The sequence below is a fragment of the Lepisosteus platostomus genome, chromosome 13 (assembly GCF_059453375.1).
Source record: "Lepisosteus platostomus isolate fLepPlt1 chromosome 13, fLepPlt1.hap1, whole genome shotgun sequence".
Classification (NCBI taxonomy): domain Eukaryota; kingdom Metazoa; phylum Chordata; class Actinopteri; order Semionotiformes; family Lepisosteidae; genus Lepisosteus; species Lepisosteus platostomus.
Window position 1 is genome coordinate 14,582,261 of NC_142623.1, and position 20,816 is coordinate 14,603,076.

Genomic DNA, 20,816 nt, shown 5'->3' on the forward strand with positions numbered 1-20,816 from the left:
GCGAGGGAGGAGGACAGCGAGGGACAAAAGCCGCCGAGATGGCGGTAGTACGATCCCGATGCTCTGAAACAGCTAACCCTGATTGTTTCAAGTCTCACAGCTCATTCCGCTGGTGTTGATAACCCTCGGAGCCATCAATCACCCTCATTGCTCTTTAAAGCCGGCGGACCGGGAGAGACCCTCCCCTCTAGACAAGGGGAGAGCGAGTTTTCATGCCCTCCCCGCCTCCGAGAGCCCTGCAGCCCCGCACCTCAAGACTCCGACAGCTGGTTTCCCCATTACAGCAGGCCGAGGCCCTAAGATTACTCTGTGTGGCAACAGCTGTCCGGACGGACGCCCGTGAAACCCCTTTTTTTAAAAAATTATTTTAAAAATGTAAAATCCCCAGTATTTACTTACTTTCATCCCCCTGCCTTTTCTTTGAGCCAGATGACTTCTTTCAAAGTTTGAACAACCTCCTCCCCCGGTTCTACCAGACGCCAGATTTAGAGCAATTTAATGTCGTGTACAATTTCATGATTCTGATGTGATGATTCAGAAACGTCACCTGGAGAAGGGCAAAGATACATAAATGTGAGAGTTGGTATTAATTTCACTTGGTATATGCTTTGAGTTTCAATCAAAGCTGTATTTTTGTTTGTCTAAAACTACAAAGAGGAGAGTTAAGGTGGCCACAAAGAAAAAATACGATTTAATGTCGATTTTTGATATATAAATCTAATTCAGACAAGCTATGTTAGGATTAAAAGATTATTTTATTACATTTAATTATAGAAAAGTGTACACATATCATGACCGATCGTACCCAAGAAGTACCACTTTTGATTAAAAAAAATAAAAATAACTTTCGCGCGCTTTTGCGTTACGATTTTCCGTCAACGGGCACCTAAGCAGCTCCAAAGATGATTGGTTGGCGACTCAGATAGCAGCCAATCAGATGATAGATCTGCCTGCGGCCCGCCTCTCAAGTGAAAAAAAAAATTGCCGGTCTCTACGCATGCGTAATTAAGTCTAAATTTTCACAGATGTAAAAGTAGTCGTGCTTGCGGTACAGTAATTAAAATTTATTTTTATGCTTCTTGGTGGTTTATTACACACGTGTATTCGCGGCAGCAAAATATATCACCCTCCAAATTTGAACAGTTCTATTGGAAAATGAAGCAGTACCTCAAGCCACAACTTTTGGAAGATGTGCTTTACAGAGGTGAGTACAAAACTTCATTATCCTCAAAGCCCGGTTCGTTTCTAGCTAAATAATAACTAAAGAAAGTTATGTGTAATTGATATCCTGATAAGAATGAGATTTTGGTTAATACTACCGAGGGTACGTGTCCAATGCTCACTTTGTGTTAGTTGACTGGCCCTTCCCGCGTGATGCGTCCCCCCCCAACCAGGCGTGAACTCTCCCTAATGCCAAGAGATAATTCACAGTCGCACCCTGCGTAAAGGTGTTGGTTAAATAGCTCTAGCAGGCTCTGAATTTCGAAAGTTCTGCCATGGCGAAATTTCTGGTAAATTAAACTCAGAAATTCACTGGGATTCACTGAGCTCTGACGTTTTTTTAAAAAATTCATTGGGACGCCATTCCCCTCACAGGCAGCTTCGTTTTTTCAATAAAATGTGTAAAGGAGAAGCCACTTTCCAAACAGTGATAATATATATGTATGTATTTTGGTTCGTTTTGTTCAATTTTTAATAAAAACACGGCAGGGTAATGTAAATAAAATTGAAGTATTCCAGTCGAGCTGTGGCGTCAGGAGCGCCCCCGGTCGGCGGGCTGCGGTGGCGCAGGTCACGGGCGGGCGGTCAGGACCGGGGCGACAGGGCCGAGGACGTGTGAGTGAAGGCGAGGTGCTGAATTAACACCCTGTAAAACACGCAACAGAACTTAACGCGAGGGTTTAGCACGTTGGCTTGGCCGCCCCTCTGCTCTGCCTGACACTGCGCTGACAGCTTTGGCGTCAATAGAAACACCTCTTTCAAAGGCCAAAGGGTGCCCACATAGAGCGCTCAGTGTTTAATCATTCATTGCGTTAATTGCGGCCACTTAGAAAGCGATTAAGTCCCGTCTCTGTGAGCTTTGCCTTTTTTTTTGGCAGGAGAGATTGTTAGTACCAATCGTTTCTGCTTCTGGGTGGCATGAAACCTGTACCAATGTGAACATTAATATTGAAACACTGTGGAATTTTTAAGTGGAAGGTAGGATTTGAAGTATTATGGCGAATGTGTATGCATTTATTTATGATATCAGGCGCTTGTCTTGATTTGTTTATCCAGACTTTTCTAAATTTTCCACTGTGGTTCTTCCTGTGCAGTTCCTGCGGATATGCAAGTTGCTGTGCTGCAGTTGTGGACTTACTGCTATGTGTCCGAGAAATGTTAAAAATGAGGGGTGGCATGGTGGAGCAGTGGTTAACTTTGCTGCCTCGCAGTGCTGGGGGCCAGGGGTGCTGTCTGCGTGGAGCTTGCATGTTCTCCCTGTGTTCGTGTGGGCTTCCTCCCACAGTCAAAAGACTTGCAGGTGAGTTAATTGGCTTCTGGAAAAACTGGCCCTAGTGGTGACCTAGAGTCCTGTCCAAGGTGTATCCTGCCTTGCAACTGTCGCTTGCTGGGATAGGCTCCAGCTCCCCTGCGATTGGATGTGATTGGATAAAGCAGATAGAAAATGGATGACGGGTTAGAAATAAGAAGCCTCTTGTCAGTAATGTAGTGGTCAGAGGGTCTCACCTAGCCCGTTTATTTTTGTAGATCCCAGGATGTTGGTTCCAGCAGTGCCACTGGGCAGGTTGTTGCAGACGCCCACCACTCTCTTGGTAAAGAGGTATGTTAAGATATTGGGGATGTTATTGTGAGCTCTGGTAGAGTCAGCACGGCTTCGGTTTTCTTCCTGTGGGTCATGTGTGGTGTCTGTCTGATGTTGGGGGCTTTTTGGTGCATGAAGGGGGCGGTTTCGGACTGGAACGTGCCGTAAGGTTTGGCTGGAGCTGAGCACCACTCAGCCCTGGCCTGCTGGCCAGTGGGCAGAGATGGCATCGCTGTGTTGGACGGCAATGTCCGACGCCCCGTATGTTAGTCTGTTGTGTGCTGGGCCGCTGAGCCGATGCTGGAGCAGGCTGCTGCTCAGGGTGAATAAAAGAGCTGTGCCTTGGAGCATCCTGGGAAAGTCTTGTCTGGTCAAGCCGTCCAGTGGCTTCAGAATTTGGCAATGTCCGACGATAAGCCTCGTAAGGGAATGTGCTCGTTCCCTGAAAGCAGCTTTTCCGAAGTCATCCATTTATTGTATTTTGCATCGGTATAAGAGTCTTACTTTTTTGCTTGGCCGGGTGCATTCCTGAATGGGTGCGTGTGGTTTGGGTGTAATTGCTGGAGCTTCTTGCTCCGCTGTGCTGAAGGGGAGCAGTACTTAGTGCCGATAATTATAACCATAGACGTCTGTTTGGCTGTAGGAACATGCATTGTTTTTAAGGATTGCATTAGGAATGGGATCATTTACAAGATATGCGAGGGAGTTTTCAGTGTCACGTTGTAATATAAGCAGAGTTGAACAAACAGTGCTTATTATACTTGATGACCTGGTGAATGCCTTTGCAGGAGATGGAAGGCACTTGAAATTGAGTCTCTGAGCCTGAGGTCATTTGCAAACCGGTAAACTCAACTCTCTGAGAATGTGATTAGAGCACCTTCACGATTTATCGAGCAGAACTGAGCCCAGAAAAGAAGGGATGTTTTCACTTAATCAAACACGATTAAGATGATGGCTCTGCACTTGTCTGAGCCGTTGCATGCTTTCCGAACGACCCCCCCTCTCTCTCTCTCGGCTTTCACTCCTCACGCCAGCCCCCCGTCTGCTTCCAATTCCTGCAGATCCTCTTTCTCCTTCTTCTCAGGGGTTTTGTTTTTCATGCGTTTCAGGATTGGGCTTGCTGGTCCTCTTTCCCTGAACCCCGTGCTATAATGTTATCAGTGTTTTATTTCCTCTGCTTGCCGTCTGTGAGAGCAGTGGTGCAGGATGTGCCCTGAAGCGTAAGCAGCCAGGCTCTCGAAGTCGGGAGCGGGGGAGAGAAACGGCCTGTCCAAAAGAAAACGAGCAGCGGTTAAGAGTGTTATGAGCACTTGGCCCCTGGGGCATTTTTTTTTACACCAGCAACATTGATTGCTAGCTGCTTTCCCACACCCTTGTGCTCAGGTGAGTGTACCTGTACCCACGGCTGCACCTGCCACTACCTGTCTGCCGCGGCCCAGCCCTGTCTGCAGCGCTGCACGTCCCAACACGGCCTCTCTCTGCCCCGGGATGCAGGCGAGCGCTGCTGCAGCGAGGAGAGCCGCGGCGCATTCGCATGAACTTCGCCACTGCCGCCCCCGCACCCCGACGTTAGAACAGAGAGCACGGCCGTCTGCCGTGTCTGGCTGGATGTCTGCGTAAGGCTCTGCACGGCGCACGGGCTCCGGGCTCCCACATGCCGTCGAGCTTGTCGGAGTCTGCGCCGTTCTGCGTCTGGGCGTGATGCCCCAGATGTGCATCCTTTCTGTGTGCGGGCAGCGCATCTGAAAGTTGAACTGCGTGGGCCTGCAAGGAAAGCCACAGGCAGTCAGGAGGCAGACACTCGGCGGAGGCAGAGTCATGTGTTTTGTTTGTTTTTTCACTGCTGGTTTAAATTGCTCGGGAGGTCAGGGAAGAGTCTCGCCGCTGTTCTGATCCAAGGTGCCCCGCGGGCGGCGCCGCCTCGAAAGCTCTGACGTGCCAATGTGAGCCAGCTGAAGCTGGAGCCGTGCATGGGTACGGCTTCGGAGCAGTGACGCGCGCGCAGGCTCCGCTCCGATTGAGCAGGGGGCTCCGCGGCCCAGACAGAAAATCGAAACGGCATCAAAGGCAAATGTGCGTGTGTGTGACCCCGTCGGCTGCGATTGTACACTCGGGGCGCAGCCTTTCCTGGCCGGCTGGGTCAGTTTAGTTCTCCCGGAGAGGTCCGCTTGAAGAAACCTCAACCTCAGTGGCCCAGGAAACTGGTGCAGTAGTCGGGTCATCTAGTTTGACTTGGGGGGGGGGGGGTTGGTGGACGCGCCCTCTTCAAAGCTGCAGGGAATTGTGGGGGCACATGCAAAAACTCTATTAGCCTCACAGATGCACCCCAGCCCCAAGTATGTCCTGAAATACAGCACAAAATGTTAGGGAGGGGGCCTGGAAACAATTTGAGCCCCCTACCCCCACCCCTGCACACGCCATCACCACTGTGCAAAGCAGGAAGGGGGACCTCTCTTCAGGGGCACCCCCTTCCCCCCCGTCCACACGTTCTGTGGAACGATGCCCTTGAATTTGATGGTTTCTCATTTGATTGTAAGATAGTGCCCCGCAAAAGGGAAACACTGACCAGGCTTTGAGGATTGCGATGTTGCTCTCTGTGTTTACATCAGCTCTGTTAGTCTAAACCCACTTCGTCCTATTTGCTCAGAGCTCTTTGCAGCCAAAACAAACAGTGTTGTTTGTTCTTGGAGCCTGGATATTTCATCCAGAGATTGTCAGCTGTGCTTTCTGTACGAATTCACTAACCCATAGTGCCAGTTTAGAGTGAACCTGTTAATGCTCTGTGTTTACTTTTCTCTTTGCTTCGCTTCTTAAGTGTGGGTTTACAGCTGCACTAGGATGTTGGATTGAGGCGGGGAAGAGGATCCTCTCCGGCTTTTCTGCTTCTAGAAGCCATGTTGCATCCTGATTTGGTTTAAGGTGTTTGTGAAGGATCTGGCTGAAGCTTTCGCTTCTTTTTGCTCGGCTGGGAAAGAAGGAAACTGTTCTTTTATGTTGCAGATTTGTCGTATCATTTGAGTGGCATTTGCTATGCTCATCATGAGTGAGAGGGAGTTCGTGCATTTATCAAACTGTCCCTGGTTCTTGGAAGCTAATAGAGTTAAAAAATGACTAAAATGGGTTTTGAGTTTTTTCCTATTAGCACATCTACATATAAGCTTACATGACCTTATCTGGCATGTACGTATTGTGTTACTTTGTGCCCCAGGGGTATGTACACCCTCCTGCCTACCTTTGAGCATCAGTCCACCTGCCTGTCTTTCAGTGAGTTCCTTTAAAGGTGAATTTGTACTGAACGTGTGAGCTACCCATAAAGTGTGGCGCTTCTGCAGTGTGTCTCGGGCCTTCAGACCTGGCAGTGTGGGCCAGATTGTGCAAGCGGTGCGGGCTCCTGCTGGCCCCGATTAGTGCTACTGCTGCGGCGGTCGGGAGCTCTTGGCCGCGGCTGGGCACCTGCAGGAGGTCCGTGGCACCGAGACCGACAGGAGCGTCTCGGGAGCGCTGTGACTCAGGGTGCTGCCGACGAGTCAGCACAGGGCCCGAGATGAACTCGGCGCGTGACTCATTGAAAAGGACGTTTCATGTTTATCTTGAAGCACTTGATGAAGTCCATTGATGTGATCATTACGTTTCAATCTGTGTCACTTTTTCACTGATACCTGCATGACCAAACAGCTTTTCATTGCTTCTAGTGGGTGGGTCACCACTGTAGACCTTTGTTTGTTCTGTATTTGGCAAACGGTTGAAGATTGCCTAACCAAGTTGTTGATTGCTTTGTTACTGTAAATACGTCTGTGCTCTTTTGCTTTGCCATGCAGGCTGACTGCTTGTTCGGGTTAAAGTAACCCTTATTAAATGTGTTGGATTCAGGGGAAACCAATTAGTCTTGCCCAACGCTCTGAAGCCCATCGGAGGAAACATTAAAACATTAAACCCCCAAATCCACCTCCTGACATACACCTGCTGTTACACAGGCTGCAGTTATCACTGATCTCTGGCTACGTATTGTTAATTTCGGTAACGCTGCTTTTTTTAACGCAGCAGTGAACGAGGGAGTCGGGCTTCTGCGTGATCCTGCCGGCAGAGTGGACAAGTCCTCTCGCGTCCCGTCACGCAGGCGAAGGCCTGATTTGCGTAAGGTGTTGAAAGGTGGTTTATGTTCCCGCTGGAGCAGCCGTCAGTCTGCCGCTGTGGTGCCAAACCAGAACACATCTGTAATTGCACACGGGCATATGTCGTCCTTCTCTCCCTCCTCCCCCACTGCGGTGAGAGGCTTGTGCAATACATTCCTTGAGGGCCACGATCCACAACTCGCTGAAACTCCCAGTATCGGCCGGGAGAACGGATGCACGCTGCAGATCTCCACCTAGGTTTGTCTTCCACGTGCTCAGTATTGCTTTCTTGTAAGAAACCTAGTTCTGATCTCCTCCCGTTTTTGTATTTTTTTGAGTGGATTGCTCATGACATGCAGTTTTCTTTTCTGAGGTTTTGAGAACTAATTTACTTCAGCCTTCCCTTTCATGTGAAAATAACTTGAATATGTTGTTGCCAGCTAACTTTGAAACGATCTGATAGAGACACTTTACCCTGGGATTCTTATTGGTCATAGCAGTAAGAAAGTCTTTGTAGAGATTCATAATGATATCCTCCTAGCACTCAGGGTGGTATTGACTGGCCTTGTCAAGATAGACCTCACTGCTGCACTTGATAGCCTGTATCATGAGAGGTGCGGTGGCTCTGTGGCTAAGGATCTGCGCCTGTGGCTGGAAGGTTGCTGGTTCAGATCCTGCGGCCGGCAGAGGAATCCTACTCCGTTGGGCCCCTGAGCAAGGCCCTTAACCCGAGCTGCTCCAGGGACACCGTATAAATGGCTGACCCTGTGCTCTGACCCCAAGCTTCTCTCTCCCTGTCTGTGTGTCTCATGGAGAGCAAGCTGTGGTGTGCGAAAAGACAAGTTCCTAATACAAGAAATTGTATATGGCCAATAAAGTGATCTTATCTTATGAGATCTGGTTGAGATATCTGCAGCTGTTTCATTTTGGTCTGGGAAGGTTTTAGACTGGTTTGCTTCCTGGATCTCTCATTGGTTTTAGTATGTCTCAAGAGATAGAGGCGATTCTGCATAGAGAGCTGTGCAGTTTGGTGTTCCCCACAGTTCAGTCTTGGGACTCTTGCTCTTTAGTGTGTGTGTGTTCCTGCCTGTGATATCACCAGGATAACTAAGCTAAGCTTTCATTTCTGTTTGGTGATGCACAGAACTTGTTTACTTGAAGACGAACCTTATTTGGCAGTGTCTGTCGTCACAATATTAACTAAAAACCTGTCATCGTTGGCCTCTTAACTGGTTACACCCTAATTCTATTATCAAGCTTCTGTTGTGTTTTGTCATAATGATTTCTCATCAACTACATCATAGAGACCAGTAATGAATGTCATAAAGACCTGTAATGAACTTGCAATAAATTAGAGTGCACTCAGTATTTTGTCACAAGTTATGTGTAATTTAGACTTGTTAAACCATTACGAAAAATGAATACATGTACTGCAATATAAAAATGATGATTGATTTAAAAATGTTTAATGTTTAAAACAAAAAGGAGGGTTTGGTACTTTACTATCCCCTTCAGTTTGTTGATCGAGTCTCTCTGAAAGCTCGTCCCAGGCTCCTCATACTCTTGCTGGATACGCTTGCATAAAACGGATTGCAATCAGGAACTTTAGCGTGTCCAGCTGTCTTCGTTGCTGCTGGCCTGATTTGACTCCAGGCTCTGTTCCTGGAGGGCCTGGTGTCTTCCTTCTCTTTCCACCCGCGATCTCAGTTTTCATGGTGGATCTGTTGAGTGAATTAACTGCTGAATAGTAATACTTCTGAATGAGCTTTGAGGTCCTTTACAGGTAACTGTTCTGTCAGTGAACTGAATGATATGAGTAATTAACGGTAAAAGACCTTAAGAAAAAAGTCCTGTGTATGTCTTAATTAGGAGAATTGTTTAGTTTACATCTTGGGTTAGAAGACAAATCAAGATACTTAGCCCTCCAGGAACTGTCTGAGGCCCCTTGTACTGCCTGGGCGAAGGCCTCTTACTCCACTGCATTCCAAGCTGCTGAGGGAGAAGGGGGTAAATGCCGCCTTTATCAGAATTAATTTAAGAAAAACAACATTTGAGCTGCAGAAAATGAGAATACGAGCGGGTGGGGGGGAGTCTTCCCCAGGGGGCCTGTTCATCTGTCTGACCTCGGACACGGCTCTGATCCCAAATCCCCGCAGTTTTTACTGAGGGTTTCCTGTTCGCAGCCCGGAGGCCCCGTAATGCGGCAGGGAGGGCCGGGGGGGGAGCTGGGGTGTTGTTTTCCCAGTCATGGCAAGGCATAAATCATGGCTAACAACGACCTGGACGTGGAAATCGCGAAAGCGGTCAGCACTCGTGTGACGCGTGGTCACTGCCTCTGCTCTGGAGGTGCCAGAGGAGCATCGCTTGGAGAGCACATGAAAGCAGACTTGAGGGGTGTCCAGGCGTGGGGCCCCCGGTTTTAATTTTTGTGTGCCTGCGCCTGTGTTGGTGATCCTGAAGGATTTCCATGGCTCCCGTCGTGTTGTACTTATTTCAGGGATCTCTTATAAACCGCTCTGTAGTGATCGGTAATTAATAATACTCAGTAGATTAGGAATGGATGCATCTGCTTTAATATAAAAGTGTTGCTTTTTTTAATCTCGGTTCCATCTTTAACACGGAAAGGAGGGTTTGATATTTCACCATTTGGTGTGTCGCCTTCTACCCTCCAGTTTGCCAGTTTGGAGTCTCTCTGAATATCCATCCTGGAGTCGGGGCCGGTTCTGGTCTCCTCCAGCAGCCCTTGGCGCAGGTGTTGGTGGTAATTTTGTCAGACTGCATTTACGAAATAGAGTGATGTCAGCACATCTCATAAATGAAAACTTACAGCCTTGATGAGCCCGAGGCCTCCTGCCTCTGAATTGTGAGTGGTCGATTGCTTTGATTACAAATGGTGAGAGATCCAGCCCAGCAAACGGCGGCTGCTGTTCATTTGCTTTCGTCTTCATTTTGCAAACTCTTCACTCTGGCTCTTCCCAAGTCTGGGAAGACTTTTTTTTTGTGCAGGAGGGTGAGGTCGGATGGGGAGGCGCATTCACTGGTGCAGGATTTCCCAGCTCTGATACTGGGTTTCTGGATTTCTCTTTACACTGTACACAGCTCTGCTCCTGTGAGATCAGTCCAGATGATCCAGTTGGGTTTCCACTGGTTCAGTATGTCCTTTCTACACTGCCTTCAGCTATTGTAGTTTCAAAGAGATGTGCCAGCCCTTTAGAGCTCCTGATCTTGACAACCAGAGTTTGGAAACCCTACAATAGTCACTGTTTTGCTTAATGTGAAGCTTAATTTTTCTTATTCCACCTTGAATGGACTGCCAGCTACATCGTGGAGGTGAATTAGACTTGAGCAGTCAGTCAAAATGCCTTTTTTAAAAAACAACTAAAAAAAACATTATATACTCTTTGTTCATGGATCTGTTGTCTTTTGTCTGAGAGGGTCTGTAGCCAGATTATTGCCTTTAAAACATCTCTGAGCCAAAGGAGACTGAACACTGATCTTTGCTTGACATTTCCCAGTGCAGCAGGACATGGGAACTGGAATTTCAGGTTGAACACAATATGAAACACCAATGTGTGCGTCACCTCTGATTTCTTAGAGAGAGAGAAAAACAATAAAACAAAAACCCGGCCTGCAGGACAATTCAAATACAAATGGTCTACTTGTGTTTCACAAGGGGTCTGAGAGTAAGGCCAGCCCACATTCCGCATTGCAGCCCCTTAGCCAAAGAAAGCTGAATGCTTTTATTTTATCCTTGAGAAACATAATCATATCTTTAATCTCCACTCTCTTGCAAATGTGCACTTCTGTCCTGGGCTGAATGGTCTATTGTGTGCGCAAGTTGCTTTTGTTTCTTTCAAGCCTGATTTTTTTTTTCCCATTTCATGGTTTGACTGATCATGACAAGGCTTATTGGCACTCTAGCAGCACTGTGCCATGATGAGCACTTGTACCCTGAGTTGAGACACAAAAACGGTTGTGTTCTTGTGGCTGGAACGGGGTAGACGGGGTTGAAGCAGTTGGAAAACATGAGGTTTGGGGAACCAAGCATCCCAATATCCTTTATCTGCAAGCTGCTAATTTTAGACCTTGCACACAACTAGATCAGTCCTGCTCCAGGCTCTGCCTGACAGGCTTAACTGTGCAGTTGCCAGGAGCCATGTGTCCTGTGTGGATCCGCACTAGTGACGTGAAACAGGGTTTTCCAGAGCGAGTGCTACTGTGTCTTTGAGCTCCCTGACCCTTCCATTATAACTGGTTTAATCACTATGCTGGTATGAATAGCATCCATTTACCTATCCACTTTAAAAGACCTTGGGCAGAAGAAGAATATTGAAGGGGTCCCACTAAATAAAAAGTGATTGGAGAAAGCCACTGAGCGCAAACAATTAGGACAGACCCAGAAGGCCCTGGGATATGGTGCTCTGTGGTGGGACCTGACTTTGACACAGCTGAGATTGACTCTTAACAGCTAGGAAAGAAATGCAGACATTAGGGGTTGTGAAGAGGGAGGAGAAAAAGGCCAAAGGAATTCAAATTCTTCTTGTTTATTTCTGGGACCTGTGATTTTTTTTTTCGTGCACGTTTTCATCCTGCTTCAAAGGAAGCAAAAGTGTCTTTACAATCCTGACGTGCTTTCCACATATTTTGTGCTCTCCTGTAACTGGCCTTTAATTTGGGACCAGCTGGCCGGTGTCTGCCCTGAGCCCCGTCATCAAAGCCGAGGCGGTGGGGATCGCTCGCTCCACAGCTCGGCACGAGCACAGACGCGTCGCTGGGTCTCCACTGCCCCGGGGCCTGGCCGCGGCCTCCGAGCAAGCGCCTCACGGTGGCTGATCGTCTGTCGTTGGTGCGCAAATTAGAGGACAGAACACTGTGTGGATGTCTGCAGGAACAGTAAACAAGTGACTATAACAGCTGCCGTTATCCTGGTTACTCCTCTCCGCTGCCTCCAGGTTTGACTTTTTCCTCCAGCGCTAGAGGGTGGGCACTCGCATCCTGCCAGAGGCTTCTCTGTACAGACTGTACAGACTGCTTGCAAGAACGGGATGTTGAAAGAGCGTATATCCGGAGTGTCCTGTTGACCTGAGTGTCAGCTTCACAGATGACCCCATGTGAAGCAGATCAGCAGAGGAGCACTTTGAAATGACATGTTCTTTCAGTTTTGTATTTTGTGCAGAAAGACCTAAAAGAAGGCATTGTGAAAAAGTCTTTAAGAGTCTTGTGTGCTAAGTAATTTAATTTGTTTTGTCTTTGAAGCGTTAACTGGAGACGTTCTTTGATGGGGTGCAGGGGAGAGAAGCACATGTTGGGATGCTGTTAGGGCTGCACTCCGGACTCTTGAGATGGCTTTGTTCTCAAAGTGTCTCGCAGGAGTACTTGGGGAATCCTTTGTCTTTCTTGTCAAAGCTCTCCTGCACGGCGCTGGTGTCCGTCGGCGGCGGTTTTGCTGGCTGAATTGTCAACGGAGGCCTAGGCAGTTGACAAAGGGAACAGGGGTTGGAGGTTGTGCGCAGATGAGCGGTGGATTTAACTGTCACCGTCTTCAGCCCAGGGAGAGAGCGGGGAGAAAGCTGTCCGAGATACCGGAGCACGCTGCTAGCTGCCACGCTATCCGAGGGAGGAATTTCCGAAGCTCGGCAGCCGGAGACGGTTCGCATGCCCCCGTCCCGAGTTCCCATAGCGCCGCTGGGATTTCTCCCGACGGGAACTGTTATCACAGCTTGCATTCATTTGAATGCTTCTGGAATTGCAAAAATAAAACCCCAGATCGTAACGAGGCCGAAGCAGAGTCAGGACTGAGCAGCAGGAAGTCGGGTCGATTGCGTTAGCCTCTCTCAGCGCTGGGGTTCCTGCTTCCTCCTGGAGGGAGGATGATCGCATGATTTTGTGATCGCATGTCGCTGTGCCGCTCGGGGGCCCCTGGCCTTGTGGTTTGCAGGCCATGTAACAAAAAAGTTGGAAGGGTACCTGCTGTTAAAGATAGTCTTCTTATCCATTTTTTGTCTGGCCAAAATCGATTTTGTTAGCGCTTGCTTTCTCTAAGGAGCTCATACAGTAACTGCTTAACTTTAAAATACGACTGTAAGCAGAGATCTACTTCAGATCACTGATGGTGTGTGTTCTGTAGAGGACTAAAGGAAGAAAAGCGTCACCATCACCTCATCACTGTCAATAACCACTTTTCCAACTCGGGGTCGCGGGGGAGCCGGCCCCTAACCAGGGAAGCATTGTGTGTAAGGCAGGATACACCCTGGACAGGACGCCAATCCATCGCAGGGCAGACATGCTCCGACTTGCACCAGAGCCAGGAAGTGAAGGAGTGATGCTATTTAGTTTTTATGAGAAGTCTGCTTCCTTTGGTGGTGATCAGTCAAGTCAGTACAGCAGTTTGTAAGCTAATGTTATCATTGTGTTACTGACCTCATTTTGCTGGAATTAGATGTGTAAGGTCTGATTCAGAAATCAGCACTTTTCTAGCACACTTTTCAAACACTCCGTAGATAGCGAATGGGGACGGACCTAGTGGTCAGTTCATTCATTGAACATGAGCATTCCAGGTTGTGCTGCAAAATATAGAAATTAATTTCTAATCTTTTCAGTCGCGTTATCATTAGATTCCTGTGAAGGACAGTTCTGATAAGTTCTGACAGTTCTGTGCAATGGAAGTGAGCATGGTATATTTACTGCATCCAGCTCACCCCCATTCTAAATTCTGTCACTGTTAGTAGAAGGGAGGAAAACCACAAAGAATGTTTTGTTTCTTTTAGAATATTATATTTCTTTTTTAAGTCAAATTCTCTTACTCGTGGACCATATTAGGAAATGTCTTTGCTTTGAGACAAAAAGAATTTTGTGAACGTAGCCATGCAATGCGACAGTGTTTTGATAAAAGCCTGATTTTGGCAGCGAGTTCTGGGATTATTCACGGACACTGGAGTCACATCAAACATCACAACGTCCTTGTTTTCTGCAGATGCCCATGACGGCTGATGTCATGTCCCAGAAATCTTGCTGCCTTTAGAAGTGCCTGCACAGATGTCCGGATTGGAACAGTATATGTTTTTAAAAAAAAAATTCTGTTATTTTTTCGCTACGGATCCTTAATCATATAAGTATATCTTAATGCTGTTGGAGGAAGGACTCTGTTCTTTTCCTCTTGATCACAAAAGCACATGTTCTGAGAAAGAGAAGTGTTTTTATTGCCGTGACTTTGGACATTGGCACAGAACTGTTACTGTTAAGCAAGGAGTTTCTCCCAATCAAAGTAGGCACATTTGTCTTGAAGGATAGGTCTTGCGTAGAAGTGAAAAGGGTCTTCTTACTCCCCCATGCTTGTGCAGCACTGATCTTGGAAACGTCAGGGGTTCAGTTCTGTTTTTCCAATTTCGCAATCAGGGGCTTCAAAAACTTGGATCCTGTTTTGGAAAGCCATGATTCTGCTTCGAAATGGCAGCTGCTGCTGCCTGATTATGACCCTCCTATCGGTTTTGTGTATGGAGCTCTGTCGATTTTTTTTATCCACATGGTTTTTCCCCTGCAGTTGTGGGTCAGTCGTTATGGTCCATGTTTGTAAGCAGTGAATGAAAGTAAGGTTCAGAAAAATGCTTTCTAAAGCCCATATAACATGGAGGAGCAAGGTTTCTCTTTGTTGCAGGGTGATTATTCTGATTTCCTCTCATCTTGAACTGCTTCTCCCTGGTTAGGGGACTAGGCTGAGCAGAGCATATCAGACATCCTTTCCCCAGCAACAGTCTCCAGCTCCTCCTGAAGGACTCCAGGTCTTCCTAGGCCAGCTGAGAAATATCCCCACCTGGGACAGGGACCTTTTCATGGTCAGGGGAGCCTGAGCACTGTGTTGTCGGGAGCTTTGAGCTCCTGGCAGGGTTACTCTTGGCAAATTGGGTTTAAGGTGAAGGGCCAGGCAACGAAGATCTGTACTCCTCTCCCATGATGGTTCCTCTAAAAACCAGACAGCCCTGCCCAGATAAGTGGCACTTGGACTCACGCCTGCAGCCACCCACAACGAAGAGCATGGGGGTCGGCGGTAATGCTAGTTGGGTGACGGGGGGCATGAACGAGAGAGAGATTATTCCATAGACAAAATACCAAGCACACTACTGAGCATGCACAAACATATCAATACATTTTAGTAGCTCTTAGACCCTGCATCATTAAAAATCTGATGCAGATTGCCTCTCGGTCTCTCTCTACAGTCTTGTTGCTCAAGCGCACAACCTTTAATTGCTTGCTTCATTGTTCATTAACTTGGTTAGCTAATTACGTGGCTGAATCCCACTACCAAGCACACTGGAATTGAGCTTTTCTCATCTGTATTTTGAGTACCTCTGATAAGTGTTGAGATAAGTGTCCACTATGGATGAGAAAGGAGAAAGGCACAGCGGTGGAGGTGACCTTTGGTAGTGTATGAATACAAACTACTGTAGCAGACATTTTCCCTTTTTTTAGTGAGCTCTTTCTTGTAATTCCAGATCGCCCCTGGGTCTGAATACTGGTTGTGTTTTAGGGTGTAATACTTTAAGCACTTAATCTCTTTTCACCTCCAGCATTCAGAACCCAGGGAGCCACTGTGTCATGGAGGTTATGTGGGAAATGCATGCTGCCGGACTCTGAAAGACGTTCTCTTTGCCTGTTCTGAGGTGCTGGGGGTGGCTGGCCTGTTTTGGGGAGCTGCCTCTGGCTCGAGGGGTTTGTAGAGCGAAGACTCCAAGCCCCCACCTGAGCACTTGCAGAGGTGCACTTCCTCTTCCCATCCTCTGATCTGCAGCCTGAATTCCAGGCGCTTCCAAATCGCTTTCCCATGCACATCAAGTAGCAAGGGTGAGCACAATGCTCTGCAAACGGAGGGGGCAAATTCTGCAGCTTCCCCTTGGATCAGTTAGCTGCTAACTACCAAACGAGCTAAATGCATCGAATGGCGTGTTCTTATGAGACAGTTATTTAGATTTGATCTGAAATTATGTAAAGGTCTGTTTTTATGCTTAGACCTCTTTGTGTAACTGTCCAGCCTTAGTGCATTTCTACCTTGAATGCAGCTTTAGGGTTAGCAAATATTCTTGTTATTAATCAGTTTTGCTGATATGCTTCTAAAAATTATCCTTACAGATGTGAGAATTGGATGACAAGTTACAGATAAGATACTGTCACACGTTTGCCAAGCCTGCCTGTCTCACAGTTCGTGTTGTGTGTGTTTTTTGAGCATGGTTAAATGTGCCTTCTTTGCGCCTTTTCAGACTTCACAGCTGTCAGAAACGCAGGAGCACAGCGGTTATGATAAATGGTGTCCTCTCTTTCTCGTTGGAGTAGCGGAGACTGTGATTCGGAGCCAAACCGCACCTGTGTTCTCTGTGCCGTACAGAAGGAGTTGACCTCGCTCTGCTAGATGTTGTAGCTGTGCTCTATATATCATACTTATGGGGATTGGTTGGCTGAGGGTGGGAAGGGGGGCCACACAGCACTACAGCAGACCCAGCTAGTGCTGCAAGCTTGAGAAAGCGAACAGCGGGGCCTGAGCTGACAGATTTAAAGCAGTTTTTAACAATACAGAGCGTGTCTGCTGGGGTCAAGTGATCTGAGGTCAAGTGCTAGTTTTTCTGCTTCACCTGCACCAGGAACAAGTTTCCAGAGACCTGGGGACCTGCGCTGTCTTGGCCTGTACCTCACAGCTGGCTGCCCACTGAGGCTCAGCAGGTGCGAGCCTGGCCAGTACCTGGATGGGGGACCTGCTGGGAAAGCTTGCTGTTGCTGCAGGAAGTTGTATTGAGGGATCAGTAGGGGGTGCTCACCCTGCAGTCTGTGTGGGTCCTAATTCTACACACAAGTGATAGAGACGAGGTCCTGACTCTGTGGTCATTAAAAATCCCAGGGTATGTTTTGAAAAGGGTAGGCGTGTTACCCCAGTGCCCTGGTGAAATCTCCCCTACTGGCCTCCTAATAATCCCCATCTCTGAACTGGCTTCAACGCTCTGTTCTCCTCCCCACTGATAGCTGATGTGTGGTGAGAGTACTGTCGCACTATGGCTGCTGTCACATCATTCAGGTGGGGCTACACACTGGTGGTGGTGGAGGGGATCTCCATTGCCTTTAAAGCACTTTGAGTGGAGTGTGCAGAAAAGTGCTATATACCTGTAAACATATCCGTGCACAGTTTTGTCATATTCACTCCTTTGGCCAGCAGCTCCAAGGCAGCGAGAAGGGACTCATGTTTCCATAAGCGGGTGTGGAGAAGTTGCTGCCTTGTGCATGGCAAATCTGTTTTTTTTCTTCCCCTATTCATCTGAATCTCTCTCCCTCACTCCAGGCCCGAGGGCCAAAGCCTGCTGCGTGCACCCTGCTGCTTTCCCTCCACTGCACGGTACAGCGCTGCGGTATGTGTTCAGCAGCTTTCCCATGTCATTCGCTGTGCCTCAAGGCCCTGCTGCCTCATTACCCCGAGACAAATTATAGTCACGGATCTAGGCAAACATGCGGGTGCACGGCTTTACTGCGCTGTTGTTGCCGAATGTGTGTGAGTGTGAAACGGCTATTGTTCTCATGGAGTTTTTCTCATCAGGCCTCTTGATATTGTAATTCATTCTCATGTTGCACTTTTTATTTTTTAACATCAGCTTTATGTTCATGTGTGGTCCTGAGAGATCCTTTCATGTGTGGTCCTCTGTTATTAGTCATTTATTACTAATTACAATAATGTTTTTTTTAAATTGCTATCCGTTCTTTAGTGTACTTATCCCTCTCTAGGAAGCGCGCAGGGGCGTTCGTCATGTCTGTGTCGTGAAGGTATCGGGAGGAGAGCCATTAGTGTTGTATTCCAATGTCTGTGTTTTTATTCTGATTAACTGAACACACACACACATTATGGTTCAAAACCACAAATCTCTGAGTCAGAGTAGATTGGCTCCTTGCGACAGGGCTTTCTGGGCTGATGGGAACTGTTTCTGCCTTTCGTTTTCCTGGAGACAGAACTGTAGTTGCTCTCTGTTACTCGGTGATCTGGTGGCCTTGCTGCTGGGTTCATATTCTTGCCTGTCTGTGTGGAGTTTGGATGTTCTCCATGGTATGGAATTTTTTGCTTGGGGTTCTGGCTAACTACCCAGAGCCGGGAAGGGAGGTGGTGAAGGACGTTTCATACTGGGAAGGAGGGGTGGTGGTGGTGGGGGGGTGTTCAGTTTCACAGCCGAGAAGAGAAACAGTGCTCAGCTGGGGAGCTAAATCAAATAAAGTATAAGAATCTCAGAAGATGCCAGTGGGGTCGTTGATGGTGTTGTGCGATGTCACAGGTCCTAGTCATCACGAGCCCAGCTTTTTGCTGGAAGGCAGCCATGCTACAGGGGTGTAAGAAAAGCAGGGTGAGGGAGAAAATCCCTGTGGACTCAACCCATTACTGCCCTCGGGTTTCCAGCTTGACGGCATGTCCAGGGATGACGCGAGACTTGTGGATGCACAGCAGATTATTGCACAGATTTATTGGACACAGATTTATTGGTTTTTGGTTTTGTTTTATTTTCATGTACCTCATCTTCCCAGGAAGATCATAGAATCATAGACGCTACCTGTACGGCACCTCTGGTATCTAATAACATCACAGATCTCCATCTTCCAAGATCTAGGTGGGACCGCGTGCATATCGGTTGTGCAAAATGACAGGTGTTTCTAATTGTTTGTTTTTGTTCAAAATGTTTTTTTTTCCCCAAAGTGTCTTAAATAAAATAACTTGTGTGTAGAATGAAATGCCCAAAAAATAATAAACTGCCAGATGAACAAAAAGCACAAAGTTTCTTTTGCCCTTTTAGTGTTCTTCTTGAGATCAGAATAAAGTCAAAATCTTGGATGCAATAGCAAAATGACTGAATGTATAAAACAGTCAGGAATGAACATAAAGCTCTGTCTTTTTTAAAACATTCTTATGGAATCACTCCAGAAGGCTTGTTCTATAGAAACCAATCCTGTCCGTTGTGACTGAGGAGATCATCTCGCTGAGCCAACTCTTGAAACAGGGACTGGTTTACTAATTTAACTGCTTTTACCATCAAGTGCAGTCTGTCATAAGGTATGTCTTGAAATCTACAGTATAGCAGTTCTGTGTCACCCCAGTTAGGACACAGACTGTCTGGGATCTGTGCAGGTATGTTGGACTGTGTAGAGCTCTAAGGGCAGTTTTCTTTTGGCCTATATACAGTAGGAGTAAATGCATGCACCGGTATTTTCCCGGTGTGTTTTCTTCTGGATTAGTACGGACACAGCAGTAAGAACAGATGACGGCGAGTTCATGTTAACTGCTTCCAACAGGCTCCCTCTCTCCCTGATCTCTGCAAAACTGCGCTGGAAGCAGAGCTGGGAAATGCTGCCAAGGTCTGGTGGGTATGTTTCTGATTAGAGGAACTTGGATCCCCAGAGCACCCTTTGGTCCCTTTAAAGCTTCAATATTCAGGGTATTATACAGGATATCCTTGCCTCTCCTAGGGTTCGAAAGTTAACGGTTTTGGACAGCCTCAGTTAACTTTGTGTCGGCTCCCTATACCGGCAGTTGTATTTTATGATGTTAATCAGCAGCCGCTAACTGACACATTACTATACTTGGGCTGTTCATTAAATTTATCTACAAGGCTTTAAAGGCTGTAATCAGCTGTCATTCAAGTTGTCGCCATTCTACATGCTGCACAGTCATTTCTTCTATAATAGTCTCCATTAATAGTCAAAGGAGCTAAAGCATTTTGCATTAAGTATACTGTGAGTTAGGCAAGATTTATTTTGCATCTTCAAGAAAGCAGAATTAACCAATTACTAAATAGGCAGGGGCAAAATCTTATATCAAAATATGATTTATATCATATCAATATATGGCTGGTTTAAACCAGGCACAGGGACATGGGTAATAACTGAACTGAAGGCCCTTATTTTTTGTGCATCATCTGTCATCTTCACTAGTAAAAGTTAATTTGGGCTGCTCGATGAAAACAATTTAGCTCTATTGCAGATAACTTCTTTTCTCTTTTTGGTATAAATAAACAGGGTCTCCCAAGTGGCTTAATCAAGAAGGATTCTCCCTGGGAGTGTTGGTGGATAGTCGTGCGTTAGGCAGGGCCTTTTCAACATGCTGCTCAACCCTAGTTCCCTCAGGCTTGTGGTAATGTTCATGAAGGCTGCTAATCCTCCTGCACAATAATAATAATAATAATAATAATAATAATTGCTTACACTTATATAGCGCTTTTCTGGACACTCCACTCAAAGCGCTTTACAGGTAATGGGGACTCCCCTCCACCACCACCAGTGTGCAGCATCCACCTGGATGATGCGACGGCAGCCATAGTGCGCCAGAACGCTCACCACACATCAGCTCTCAGTGGGGAGGAGAGCAGAGTAATGTAGCCAATTCATAGAAGGGGATTATTAGGAGGCCATGATTGGTAAGGGCCAATGGGAAATTTGGCCAGGACACCGGGGTTACACCCCTACTCTTTTCGAGAAGCGCCCTGTGGGACCACAGAGAGTCAGGACCTCGGTTTTACGTCTCATCCGAAGGACGGCGCCTGTTTACAGTACAGTGTCCCCATCACAAGCACCAAGGGAGCTTTAGCAGAAAATGGGAAGGGTGGCAGAGCAGGGGGAATGCATGGTCTCTTTATGGCTGGAGGACTGCAGGACTGCTCTGGGGGGTTACCAGTACACGCTGTAGCAACGGTACTGAGTGGCAACAGACAACGTTTTCTGCCTGTATGTGTGACTGGTTTATCTGCACTGTGCAATCAATGGAGAAGGAGAGGCCGTAATCACAACGTTTACCCAACGCTGTCATTATAGTAGCTTTCACTGCAGGAGAGGGCCGTTTTAAATAACTGTCTCATCTAAAACATAGATAGAAGTGTAATTCACTGGCTTGTAAA

General features: G+C 47.2%; 1 protein-coding gene across 1 annotated transcript in view; it reads left to right on the plus strand.

Moving 5' to 3' along the window:
* The first annotated feature begins 1,014 nt into the window (after positions 1 to 1,014).
* Positions 1,015 to 20,816, plus strand: part of LOC148650032 (uncharacterized) — a 201,134-nt gene continuing 181,332 nt past the window's right edge. The window contains exons 1-2 of the mRNA XM_088603407.1: positions 1,015 to 1,204; positions 2,749 to 2,821. The gene's annotated coding sequence lies outside the window, so the exon portion shown is untranslated. The remainder of the gene's footprint in view (positions 1,205 to 2,748; positions 2,822 to 20,816) is intronic.